Raw genomic sequence first — 12,629 nt, forward strand, 5'->3', positions numbered from 1 at the left:
AGACCTGTGGTAATGATTATTGATATCATGTAAGAAAAGTGCTTTGAGCATCCACAAAATGCCATACAAATGCTAATAGTTGCTGTTACTAGTAGTAGTAGTGTGATAAAACTACAATCACTAGTAGCATTGTTGTTGTTACTTTTATTTCCATTTTCTCCTTGATACTTGTAAAAAAATAGTAGCTTGCAAGGTAGACTGCTCTGCTGCATTCTTGCTCCAGAGTAGGAGTTAAGGATTAATGGAAGATGGCATTTCTTTTTTAAGTTAGAATTTTGTTGTTTTATGGTAGTAGGTGGCAAGATCTGGCAAAGAAGATTTGCAACCATGGAACATCGGGGAGGGAGGAAGCCAGAGTTATGTCAAGGCCGCTGGCACCAGCCAGAACTCTTATCTCAACCCAAGGCCATAAACCATTTTGGGCAGCCGGGGGAAGTAGCTTCAGCTGGCAAGGTGTGAAGAGGCCATCTCCTCCTCGGATGAGTGTGGGAGGGGAATAGAGTTGGAGCACTGAGTTTGAAATGGTATAAAGCTTGGGGGAAATTTCCAGCCTTTTGTCCTTTGGGGTTCCATCCAGTCTGATGGAGGTGTCTCGGTTGCTGGCTAAAAGACAAAGGATCCTACTTTGGAGTAAGTAGACTAGGCCAGGTAGATGTGTTGTTTTATCTATATTGGGGCTCCAAGCAAGGGATGGGTTCTTAGGTGTGTGTTTTTTGTAACTTGGATGTATCTTTTTAGAGCCAGTGTGGTGTAGTAGTGGCGAGAGTGTTGGACTGGGAGTTGGGAGATCCGGGTTCTAGTCCCCAGTCGGCCATGAAAGCTCACTGGGTGACTTTGGGCCAGTCACAGACTCTCAGCCCAACCTACCTCACAGGGTTGTTCCAGTGAGGATAAAATGGAGAGGAGGGGGACCATGTAAGCTGCCTTTGATTCCTTAGGAGGAAAAAAGGCAGGATATAAGTGTAATAAATAAATAAATATATTTTCTTACTATTCTTCCCATTCCCTTACCGCTAACGTGTAAATAAATTTCTACCTCAATATTCTGTGCTGCTAATTCTTTTGTTGGGTCTAGCACTAAATCTAGTGGGCCTAGAATATCTGGCTGTGTGCATTGGGGCATCTGAGAAGTTTCTTCCAAGTCCCAGGTGCAGGGAGACCTGAGGAGATGGTGGTAGTGGGACGGTGTGGCTGGCAGAGCCACAGTGCCCAGTCTACCTTTACAATACTTCCAGTGCTAATTCAAGGAGGGATCACATACCCCGAGCCTCTTTTAGTAAAGAGGAGTGTCATCATTGTTTGGAAATGTCCTTGTTATATGGCAAGTCTGGAGAATGACAGCTTTTTGCATTGTATTTAATAAGAACTATGGCAATACAATCTCACTACATTCTTCAGGGTAGTGGTTATCGTGAAGGGGGCTGTATGAATTGCCTTGGGTTTCTAGACATATTTTCTTTCCAAGGCATTTTATTTCCAAGATGTTGGCATTTATTTATCTTTTTTATTGTCAGTTGTTTTTCAAAGTTCTGTGCACAAAGTATTACAATACCTATAATAGTAGCTATTTGGGGTCATTGTGTTTTTCACCAGAATTGTGTCTGGTGTGTGTAGCCTATTCTGTTTGTTATATAATACATTTATTCCAATACCAAGTGTTCAAGAACTGGGTCAGACTCAAGACTATACTTGTAGTAAGGGGGAAGTTCTGAATTGATGAGTACTGCAATACTAAATGGAATGAATGGTTTTTGCAACTTGATAGTGTCCAGCGAGATAATTCTATACTGGATAAGATAGGACAGCCAGCTATTATATGTTATACTGTTTCTGATTTATCTTTGAATTTTTGACAAGTGTCTGTGTGGTCGTTCTTATATATTTTCATTGCTATTCAGAGCAATGATGCAGGGCTTCTTCACACGGAGCTTTTATCCTGCTATTGAGATTGGTTACTCACGGAGGTTTGCAGGTCCTTTAGATGACATCATCAACCCACACTAAATGACCTTTATTCCATTTTTTTGAAGATCAGAGATAATGGGCTATCAAACTACAGCACTTGAGTTGCACTTGAGTTCCCTGGTGAAAAGAGGAAAACTCCCAATAAGGGGACCTAGACCATAGCACCATCTAGCTGCTGTATAATGAAACATATGGAAGACTCAGATAAGGGGGGGGAAGAGGGAGGAGGAAGCATGTGTAAACAGAGTCCATGGTGATCCTGCATTTAAAATGGAAGCAGAAAGCCCGGTTTGAAATGCGGAATTTTAGCCTGGTGTAGAGATGCTCACACTCTTGAACAGCAGTGATAAAGCATACAAAATGCTTTCTGCTTTGTTGACCTGCTTTGAGGCATTTCACTAACGAAGCTAGATCCACATTTCTTCTGTTTAAGGCTGGATATTTCCCATGGAAGGTGTTGGGCTTCCATGTATTAGTTCCTTTTATTTCTATTGTGGCTTGCTGGAATGACTAATCACTGATGTTTTAGAGGAGGGAAGTTTTGATCAGCCTTGATCCCTGCTCCAGGATCAAGCCTTGATCCCTGCTCCAGGAGCCAGGGAAGTTTTGATCAGCCTTGATCCCTGCTCCAGGATCAAGCCTTGATCCCTGCTCCAGGAGCCAGGGAAGTTTTGATCAGCCTTGATCCCTGCTCCAGGAGCCAGGGAAGTTTTGATCAGCCTTGATCCCTGCTCCAGGAGCCAGGGAAGTTTTGATCAGCCTTGATCCCTGCTCCAGGAGCCAGGGAAGTTTTGATCAGCCTTGATCCCTGCTCCAGGATCAAGCCTTGATCCCTGCTCCAGGAGCCAGGGAAGTTTTGATCAGCCTTGATCCCTGCTCCAGGATCAAGCCTTGATCCCTGCTCCAGGAGCCAGGGAAGTTTTGATCAGCCTTGATCCCTGCTCCAGGAGCCAGGGAAGTTTTGATCAGCCTTGATCCCTGCTCCAGGAGCCAGCTGATCAGTTATCCTGAAACAGTTTCACACAGTGCTGATATCTGGGCTTTGCAGATTGCTTAGAGCATTCTGTACTAACCAGAGAGCTTTGGCTATTGGGCTATAGAAATGTAATAAATAAACCTGTTGGGGCTCATTAGGAAAGGGATTGAACATTTTATTTATTTATGTATTTATTACATGTCTGTACTGCCCAATAGCCAATAGCTCCCTGGGTGGCTCACAATAAAACTGCCCAGAATCATACCGCCCTTACACAAATCTATGGTGCGATGACACTTGGAATACTGTGTACAGTTCTGGTCACCTCACCTAAAAACAGATACAGTGGACCTGAAGAAGGTGCAGAGGAAGGCAAGAATGATTGGGGGGCTGGAGCAACTCCCCTGTGAGAAAAGGTTACAATGTTAGGGGCTCTTTAGAAAAAAGGTGACTGGGGGGGGGGGGCTTTATAGAGATGTATACAACTGTGTGTGGTGTGGTAAAAGTGGATAGTGAAGGTTTCTCTCTCTCTCTCTCTCTCTCTCTCTCTCTCTCTCATAATAAACAACTTGGGACCAGATATCTGAGAGAGTGCCTTCTCCCTTACCAACCTGCCTAGTCACTGAGGTCATCGGAGGGCATGCTCCTGATGGTTCCATGTGGACCTATGGCTCGACTGGAGTCCACCCAGAGAAGAGCCTTCAGTGTGGTGGCCCCCTTTCTTTGGAACTTCCTGCCTCTGGAGGTCAGGCAGGAGCCAACACTGGGCTGTTTTCAGCACCTCCTGAAAACAGCTCTTTTCCAGGAAGCCTTCCTTGGTTAACTAGCCTCCATTTAATTGTATTTGAAATAATAATTTTAAATCATGTTTCATTATTTTTGTCCTTTGTTCTGTTTTGAATCTATTTAGATGTGGAGCTGTACACACATGTTGTAAATAAATAAATAATACTAGAATCTAGGGTCATCCAATGGAGCTGAGTGTGGGAAACTCAGGACACATCAAAGAAAGTACTTCTTCACAGAATACTTAGTTAAACTATGGAATTTGCTGCCACAATGTATTTGTTGTATTTTTAATCCTCACAATAAGAAATGTTCTCTGGGCGGATTACAGTGAGTTAAAATAATAAAATGCAACACAGTACAAGAGAACAAAACACAAAATCTATAAACCAAGTCTCTAAAATGCCAGGGAGAAAGGAGAAGTCTTCGTCTCGCACCGAAAAAATAACAATGTAGGCATCGGGCAAACCTCTTTGGCATGGGTGCCACTGCGAAGGCCCTCTCTCTTGTAGCCACCCACCTAATTGCCTCTGGAGCACCTGGGGGAGGGCCTCTGAAGGTGGCCTAAGGCTCCCAGAAGGTGCATCTGGGAAGAGATGATTCGTTAGATACACAAGATAGAACAGCCTGGTTTACACTCAGTGATAACCCAGATTTTATTTTATTTTTTTAAATGGATTTTTTTTAAAAATCTGGGTTATCAGGAATGAGGCCACATAGTAGTGCTTGCTGCCTGATCACTCCCACTGCAAGCAGAGGTGGCTAAACAACCCACAGACCTTCTCTCTGTGGTCCAGGTAGTCTTAAATATGAATCAGTAGCTCTGGCTTGTCTGTCCCCTGACAAGCAAGAGAAATAACCCAAGAAAAAACAAGTTTTTATTCTTCATCTGTAAACTCAGATTTTGGTATCTTAGGGTGCAATCATATGGAGGCTTACAAGTATCCTCTGCATGTTAGCTAAATGAGCAATTTTACCCGTTTAGCGGAGGCTTCGGGGAGGGGGAGGGGAGGAGGCTGGGGCAGCAGCACAAAGCATTATAGGACTGCCGCCCTGGTCTACTCCCCTTCTCCCCCAGGAACACCCCTTCTCCCTGTCTCCAGGCTCTGTCGTAGGAGCGTGGAGAGGCAGCCAAAGCAGTTCTCTTTGAGCCAGCTATGAGGAGGAGGGGCAGGGAGCGCGGTTTCCTGTCTCTGAGCTCGGAGTTCCTGAGCTTGGAGGAAACCAAAAAATCCTATGTGCCCCCCAAACCTTGTCTAGGGGACATAGGATTGCTCCCTCCAGGAGTCTTTGCCTATAGCGATACTGGTGATGGATTGTATCCAGTGGTGGCCTTGCACTAGCATAAAACACTTCTGCTTGAACAAGACAGGGCATCTTCACCATGCACTGGACCCATCACAAGTCATATACCCCAGTACTCCTCCTAGATGCTTCGAAGATGTGAAGATCCAAAATGTTACAAATCGTCAAACTGCCTCCATCAGGAAAGCTGACAAATCCCATGCCAGAAGCATTTGTTTTTGTTTTTTAAGCACTAACAGCAACACCCTCAACAGTACAACAAATCTTCGAAGGGGAGAAAAAAAGTCTTGCAGGGATGACTAAGTTGCATCCGTTCTCCCAGAGGTATAATGTATACAAATCAAATCAAAATATAAATCATTCCACCCTGTTGTGGGGTTTATGCACAGTTTCTTTTAATAAAATATGCAAATATTTTGCAGTAAATTGATTTCCCAGTTTCAGTTCTCTTATCTCCGTATTTATTATTCATGATCTTTCTACTCCCATACTTGAGCAGAAGGGGGGTGGGAAGAGGTGGGGGTGAGGGTGGAGGGAAAAATCTGCCTTGAGTTCACTAAGCTTTTAGGAACTCGCTTTATTATTGTTATTATTAGCACAATTTTATACTCCTAGGAATGAAGGATAAATGTAGATATTACTTCTAATTTCAGCCAAAGCTAAGAGGTAATACAATGACACCCTCTTTTAATGCAAATCGCTGCAATAAATGGCTTTGTAGCCCATGCACTCAGCTGCCTGGCAAATTGCAAAGGAAGTTTGAATTGCTGAGCAAAATGACTGTTGTTTAACCTGTGACCAAGCTGGATATTATTAGTACTGTTGTTAAAGGTGTATATACATCAGTGCTGCAGAGAGAGAAACAATCCATGAACCTACAATTGTTATGGTAAAATCTTAGTGTGTATATATATATATATATATATATATATTTCATTTTCTCAAACATGGAGTAACTGTTGAACTATGATTATTTGCTTTTGCATAGTGCATCTAACATGGATTCCCCCTTACTTTGCATTAACCCATGGTGTCCATTTAGTCTGTAGACAAGCTTGATTATCAATACCAGGGCTGTTCATCAGTGCTTACTATAGCAGTTAACACTTTGGTGCTTCCCACTGAAATGAGAACCAAACTAAGTATATAAATAAGAAGAATAAAATGAAAACAAAAAAGCAAAATGGAGGATAGAGCCTGTGGATCCTGACAGTAAGTAATAGAGGAGAGGAATGGAAGGGAGGAAGGAAGATCTCCTTGAGTCTTTTTTTCTTTTTAAGAAAGGCATCTAAGAAATTTGGTGATGGTGAAGAAGAAGTCCACCATCATCAAGGGAGGACCGCCACAGAGGAGTTATGAGGCCATGTTGCCAGAACAATGAGATTTGCCTTAGAGACAAGATGGGGATAACCCCTGTTTATAACTAGAACAATGAACAATGAACAAGAACAATGTAAGTCATCATAATCTTTCCTTTCTCAGAGCTCTTTCCTGCTGTCCCAGGCACTAATTTTATAACCCTCTGTGAAATGACTCCTCCCCACTGCCCAGGGGTTACTGTGTGATGACATTTGGAAGGCCCATAGCGCAGGGTAGAGCATAGGCTTTGCACGAATAGGGTCCCAGCTTCAATCCCTGACATCTCCACAAAGGGTTAGGAAGACCCCTCTCTAAAACCCTGGAGACAGCTGCTGGTCAGTGTAGACAACACTGCGCTAGATGTCTCAATGGTCTGACTCAGTCTACAGCCTATGTCCTATTCTTCTGTAACATCACCAGCTCAAGGGGTTTGCTTCAAGCAAGCTGGCTGCCAGTCTTCCCCTAGTCCCTGCTAACCACTACTCTGACGTGGGGTAAGTTGGGGACTAGGGCCATTGTGACAATGGCACTTCTCAGGGATTGCTAGGGGTGCAACCCTGCCACACCAGAGACTCTAGGAATGGGGGGGGGGGAGGCACGGAAGGATGGTGGCCAATATTTCCCCCTATAATCTAACTTCAACAGGTAGCCTTATCTTACAGATCAGCATTAGCTGCACAGGAGGCCATAACTTATGCCGATGCAGCTAAAGTTTGCTCCAATGCCTGATGAAAGGATGGCATCCCTATCTTTGCTGCATGGAAGGATCAGAATGCATTTGTACTGGCCACTGTGGCTCCTACGAGCCCCAAAGTGGGTCAAATGCTGAGCTGCTCTGCAAATGTACACAGGGGCACCTGGGCTGCACTTGTCAGCTATAGCAAGGTCTGGGTATAGGTGCAGCGTAAGAGGAGCAAATGATTGTTCCAAGTGGAACCACATCCGGGGTCTTCCTTCGATGCAAGGTCATCTCCACATAGATCATCTTTCTATTGTGATATGCATGGTCTGTCAGTGGTGGGACATTGAAGCCTCCATCAGATCCGTTGGCCAGAAGACAAAACAGGTACGTTGCCCATAATTGTTCTTTTCTCGTGTCATCCAGTTATGTCACAGGATGTTAACAAAGTAAGTGCTTAGGTTCCCTGTGGCACAGAGCTCCTCCTATTGCCTGTGGCAGGGCCTCTTTTCCAAAGGTTCACCTCAGACATCTCTTGACAATATCATTGGCTGAGGCAGCTGTCCTCCCCAGTCAAAAACGGGCAGCCGGCTCGAGCCTGAATACAGCCCGCTGACCCAGAAGCCAACAGGGGCACAGCAAGACTTATAAAATCCTAACATCCAAGTAATCTCCTCAGTCTGAGGAACTTGTCTCATTGAGTAGCCAAGCAGACTGCTTTACCTTGCCTTGCTAACTTGCCTCCTCCGAGGTCTGCAGCGCTATTCCCCTCACATCGTATTGCTTGTATTTAATGCTTTAACTACTTCCCCATTCTGTCAATGTTTCCGTCAGTTTCAGCTCCACTCTCCTTGGCTGGTTCCCCCTCCCCATTTTAAACATTTCTTTATGGTGCTATAGTGCTATTCTGCTAAAGTGCTATTGTGAAAAATGAGCCAAAAAAATTAAAGAATTCTTTTTCGGTGATCGAAAAGGGGTAGCGACTGGAGCAGGGAGGGGGTTGGGACTGGCAGACAAGACAGGTTTTTCAAATTTCTTCATGGTGCTATAGTGCTATTCTGCTATAGCAAAAGACCAACAAAAGAAAAAAAGAGAAAGTCAATTTGTGCAAATGGCTGGAACACTTTTTTTTTTTTTTTAAGGCAGGGACCCAGTGACAGAGCCTCCAAAGTGCCATTTGGGCACCATTAGGGTGGCTGCCAGTGGTAAGGTTTGTGAACCGCCCAGATAGCTTCGGCTATTGGGCGGTATAGAAATGAAATAAATAAAATAATAAATAATAAGGGAGGCTTGAGGTGTCTTGGCCATGATCTCAAAGAGTGATTGCCCCCATGATCGGGAAGAGTGGCAGAGGTTTTGGCACTCTTGCAGAGTGTCTCACTCACCGCTTCCCTCAACCCATGATGGATTGGGTTCAGATGACACGCCAACCCATCATGGATAAAACAACCCATAGAACAAGTCATTGGCTGTTGCTGTGGCTTGTTTCCCAAAAGTAACCCACCGTGTCCCAGTTCGGATGACATGCTAACCCATCATGGGTGGTCACCCACAATGGGTTGGCATATCATGCAAACCTAGTCAGTGTGTAGCAATTCCATCTCTTTTTTTCCCCTTAATGGATTTTCTGCAGTATGGAAAGTGAAGGAAGAAGCGGCAGTAAATCACAGGAGAATTATGAGTAGGCATGGGAGAGACATTTGTTCAGTTGACATTTTAATGCAAACCTAACCTAATTTTGCACTTTCTGACCACTATGAGAACAAACTCAGAACAAACAAACTCAGTTATCCTTCACAATTTGTACTTTTCCTAATTTTGTAATAGAATTCTCCAATCAAAAAATGTGTATATTTATATTGGGGAAAATAATGTTTACATATGCAATATGTTAGGAGAATGGCTTGCAGAAAATGCACACAAAAATGCATGTGTTAGGAGAAATGCATACAACAATGCTGATTAATTTTCATGCAAACTGCATTAGGATGATGACACTAGGTTGAGGGGTTAAACCTTTCCCTGAGTGTCACTATCACCCCAAACTCAGCTGCTATTTGCCCCATTAGGGAAAATATACATGCATCCACATGTTTCTATTATAGACCAAATAGCACCTTGGTGAGGCCAGTTTATACTGGGGAGACTGCACGGGGTGGACTAGGGATGTCAAAGAAAACCGTTTGGGGAGTGAAGTCCAATGGGTTTACGTAGGCTCCCCCTACCTCAGACTTTGTTTCAGTTCCTGCTGCAGGACCTGACTCAATCCGCAGTGAGTTGGGCCAGTTTGTGGATTTTCTGGGACATTTGCACATTTCTGAAGGTTCTAAAATTTGCATACTTTTTTAGCAATTTGCACAAATTGCAGCTGAATTTTCATAATTTCCCAAATTTGGCCATAATTTGCACAAATTGCAGAGCCTTCCCCCAAAATGTGCAAAGAAGTTCCCAGAGATCAGGGAAAAGCCCACAGCGCAGCTTGTAGATGGTGATCTAGTCATGGTACTTTGGCGCCATCCCTTTTGTCTTTGGCCCCACCCACCACCAGAATGCAGCCTGAGAGCTTCTCTGGAATGGAATTTGGCTCTCTGGCCAAGAAAGGTTCCCCACCCCTACTCTAGAGGCACTGGTGAGGGTAGTGGTGAATTTCACCCATGCTCTATAAATTTCAATCCCCACTGAAAAATCACTGCAAGTGACCCCCCACCCCACCTTTTCACTGCCTGCAAATGGGGCAGCAAAATGGAGGTGTTGGCATTTTGCCCCAGCCCTAACACAGCCTGTGTTTTTCTAGGAGTTTTCTCTCCCTCCAGCTATGAGAAGCTGTCTGTGGTTTCAGCTGCTAACTGGGCAGTGGTGTCTCAGGGCTGACTTGCATTAACCCATAGCTCCTATTAACATTGTTCCTCCAGGATTATGATGCCAGGGGAAGAGGAAAGAGCCAGGAATCTGGACCATGCCATAATTTGTTGGGGCCAAGAAAAGACTGCCATAGGCATCTCCACATACCCTAAATAAACTAAAAATCCATAAATGCCTAATAAATAAAGGCAGGGCAGGGCCGTTTTGGTGGCAGCACCTTGATTGTGGAACTCACTCCCATGGAAGGTTAGACTGGCCCCTTCTCTATTGTCTTTTAGGCAGCCAGTTAAGACATTTCATTCCATCAGGTTTTTAGTGCATGTAACATTTGCTAGCGATCGCCCTATTTTATTTGTTTTTACTCTGTCTTCAAAAGTTCCATGTTGAGATTTTATTTGCTGTAAAATGCCTCAAGGACCTGTTTTAGGGCTGAAAGGTGCTACAGAAAGTTTAAATAAAAACATCTGTATGTTTTTATTTAAAGGAAGTACTTCTTCACACAGTGCATAGTTAAACTATGGAATTCCCTACCACAGGGTGTAGTGATGGCCACCAACTTGGATGGCTTTAAAAGGAGGTTGGACAAATTCCTGGAGGAAAAGGCTATTAATGGCTACTGGTCCTGATGGCTATGTGCTCCCTCCAGTACCAGAGGCAGTGAGCCTATGTACACCAGTTGCTGGGGAACATGGGCAGGAGGGTGCTGTTGTGCTCATGCCCTGCTTGTGGCTTCCCGGTCGACAGCTGGTTGGCCAGTGTGTGAACAGAATGCTGGTCTAGATAGACCCTGGGTCTGATCCAGCATGCCCTTCTTATGTTCTTATGTATCTTTTTGTGGATTTTAATTTAAAGCTGCTTTGGGTGCCAAATGTGGCTGGAAAAGCAGTGTAATAATATAATGCCCTGTCCACCCCTGCACAGAAATGTGGGCATCCATCTGTGTATCCTCATACACAGTAGCAAACAGATTTTCACTTGCTATCTTCTCTGACAGCAGCAAAGCAACTTCTTGGAGGGAGATATTTGAGACTGTGCACCTTCACTGTCAACATTGACCACCTTTGTTCAGTGAGTGAAAAGCTGACTCCACTGGTGTGAAGCACCTTGGATAGCTCCTTTAGAGTTCTGACTGGTTCTGCCTGAAACTCGGAGTGGATTCACTGCCCCACTGACATCAGAGCCACCAGCCTCCACTGGGCAGAGTGTATTACTTCACTTCCTTCAAAATGTGGGAAGCCAGCCCTGCTATGTTTGGAGCCATCATTCTGCTGAGTGGAGCCCTTGATATCTACCCCAAAGTTCTATCCTGTAGGCATCACTGCTAATATGCCTTTAATGGCCACCCACCATGTAGAAATTTAGCAAGGAAAACTTTTTCTTGGCATAGCCATGAAACTGTGGGTTCGCCTACTAAATTTCACTTACTAAATTCCGGTATGTCAGGCAGATCTTGTAGGCACTTGGGTCCTCCCTTTCCACCCAAACATTTGCCAACCCTAGCACCCAAGACTTTATGATAGCGTCTTTGTCAATGTATTAGTGGTGAACATATGGCTGGATTTGGGGCCAAAGTCCAGGGCCTACAGCTGGGGGAGGGGGGAGCAACTGACCACACAAGAGAGCAGCAGGTAATGAAGGCATCTGAAGCAAAATCCATTTCATACCTGTAGCCATGATGGTGCTATGATTTAAGTGATTTTAAAATGCAAAACTGCACATGCTCCGAGTATTATGATTTTTTAAAATCAGGATTGGCACACAGTTGCGTTGTTCTCGGGAATGCAGATGCAGTTGTAAAACACGGCGTGGTGGTTGGGCGGCGGAAGAAGAGAACTGCGAGTGGTGTGTTTCACAACTGAAGCAACAGTGGTGGCTGGTGGCTCTGATGTCGGCTGGGTGGTGAATCCACTCCAGGTTGCAGTCAGAATTCCAACAGAGCTATCCAGGGTGTGAAGCACCTTAGACAGCTCCTTTACAGTTCTGATTGGTTCTGACTGAAACCCTGAACGGATTCACCACCCCGCTGACATCAGAGCCGCCAGCCTCTACTGCGAAGCAGCACAAATGGCCATCTAAAGTGGGTCCCAATAAGATCATTAAGCCCAGGGTCTAAAATGACCTCGCTGTACCACTGTGTACACCTAATTCATTCATTTATTTATGGCAAAAGCTAGTAATCTGTCTTGATCACCTCCGTCAGCTATTATTCCTTGATTTCGCATACTGCACGTTTAGCACCAAAGATTTTTTTTTCCTCCAAAAGATGTAAATTTTTTTTAAAAAAATCTCTCCCAAGAAAAGTCTGCTTTAAAAAAAAGTTTGCTCGTGTTGCAAAGCACTATCTGTTAAGTCCTCCAGCTAAGCTAAAAGCCTATCCCACTGCTCCTCGGGAATTCTAGTGAATTAATAATGCCGCTGATGAATATTCAAAAGTAGGCAGCTATTGTGCCTCCAAGCACATAATTAATTATTCATTACACATTTTTATTCACTGAATTAAAAAACACAGGGTGCTCTGGGAAACGAAGTGTACTTCACTGCGGGGGCATGAAATTCTACACTGTCCCTTTAAGGATTATTACTCTGTATTTATGGTTGCCAGGCAACATAAATGCTGGGCAATTAGATCATGGGTTGTCCCTGAAGACTGATGGGATAATAAGCAGTAGTCAAGTATTAAGTTGACCTAGTAAAGGT

The 12,629-nt window shown here is 44.2% G+C and overlaps 1 long non-coding RNA gene across 1 annotated transcript in view; it reads left to right on the top strand.

Annotated features, from left to right (window-relative positions):
* Window positions 1-556: 556 nt before the first annotated feature.
* The window catches only part of LOC146357053 (uncharacterized), a 57,545-nt gene continuing 45,472 nt past the window's right edge, over window positions 557-12,629 (top strand). Inside the window, exon 1 of the long non-coding RNA XR_014786582.1 lies at window positions 557-630. This is a non-coding gene — a long non-coding RNA (uncharacterized LOC146357053). The remainder of the gene's footprint in view (window positions 631-12,629) is intronic.

This window comes from Heloderma suspectum, chromosome 1, assembly GCF_057233095.1.
Source record: "Heloderma suspectum isolate Gila_16-S chromosome 1, 16-S_ref, whole genome shotgun sequence".
NCBI lineage: Eukaryota > Metazoa > Chordata > Lepidosauria > Squamata > Helodermatidae > Heloderma > Heloderma suspectum.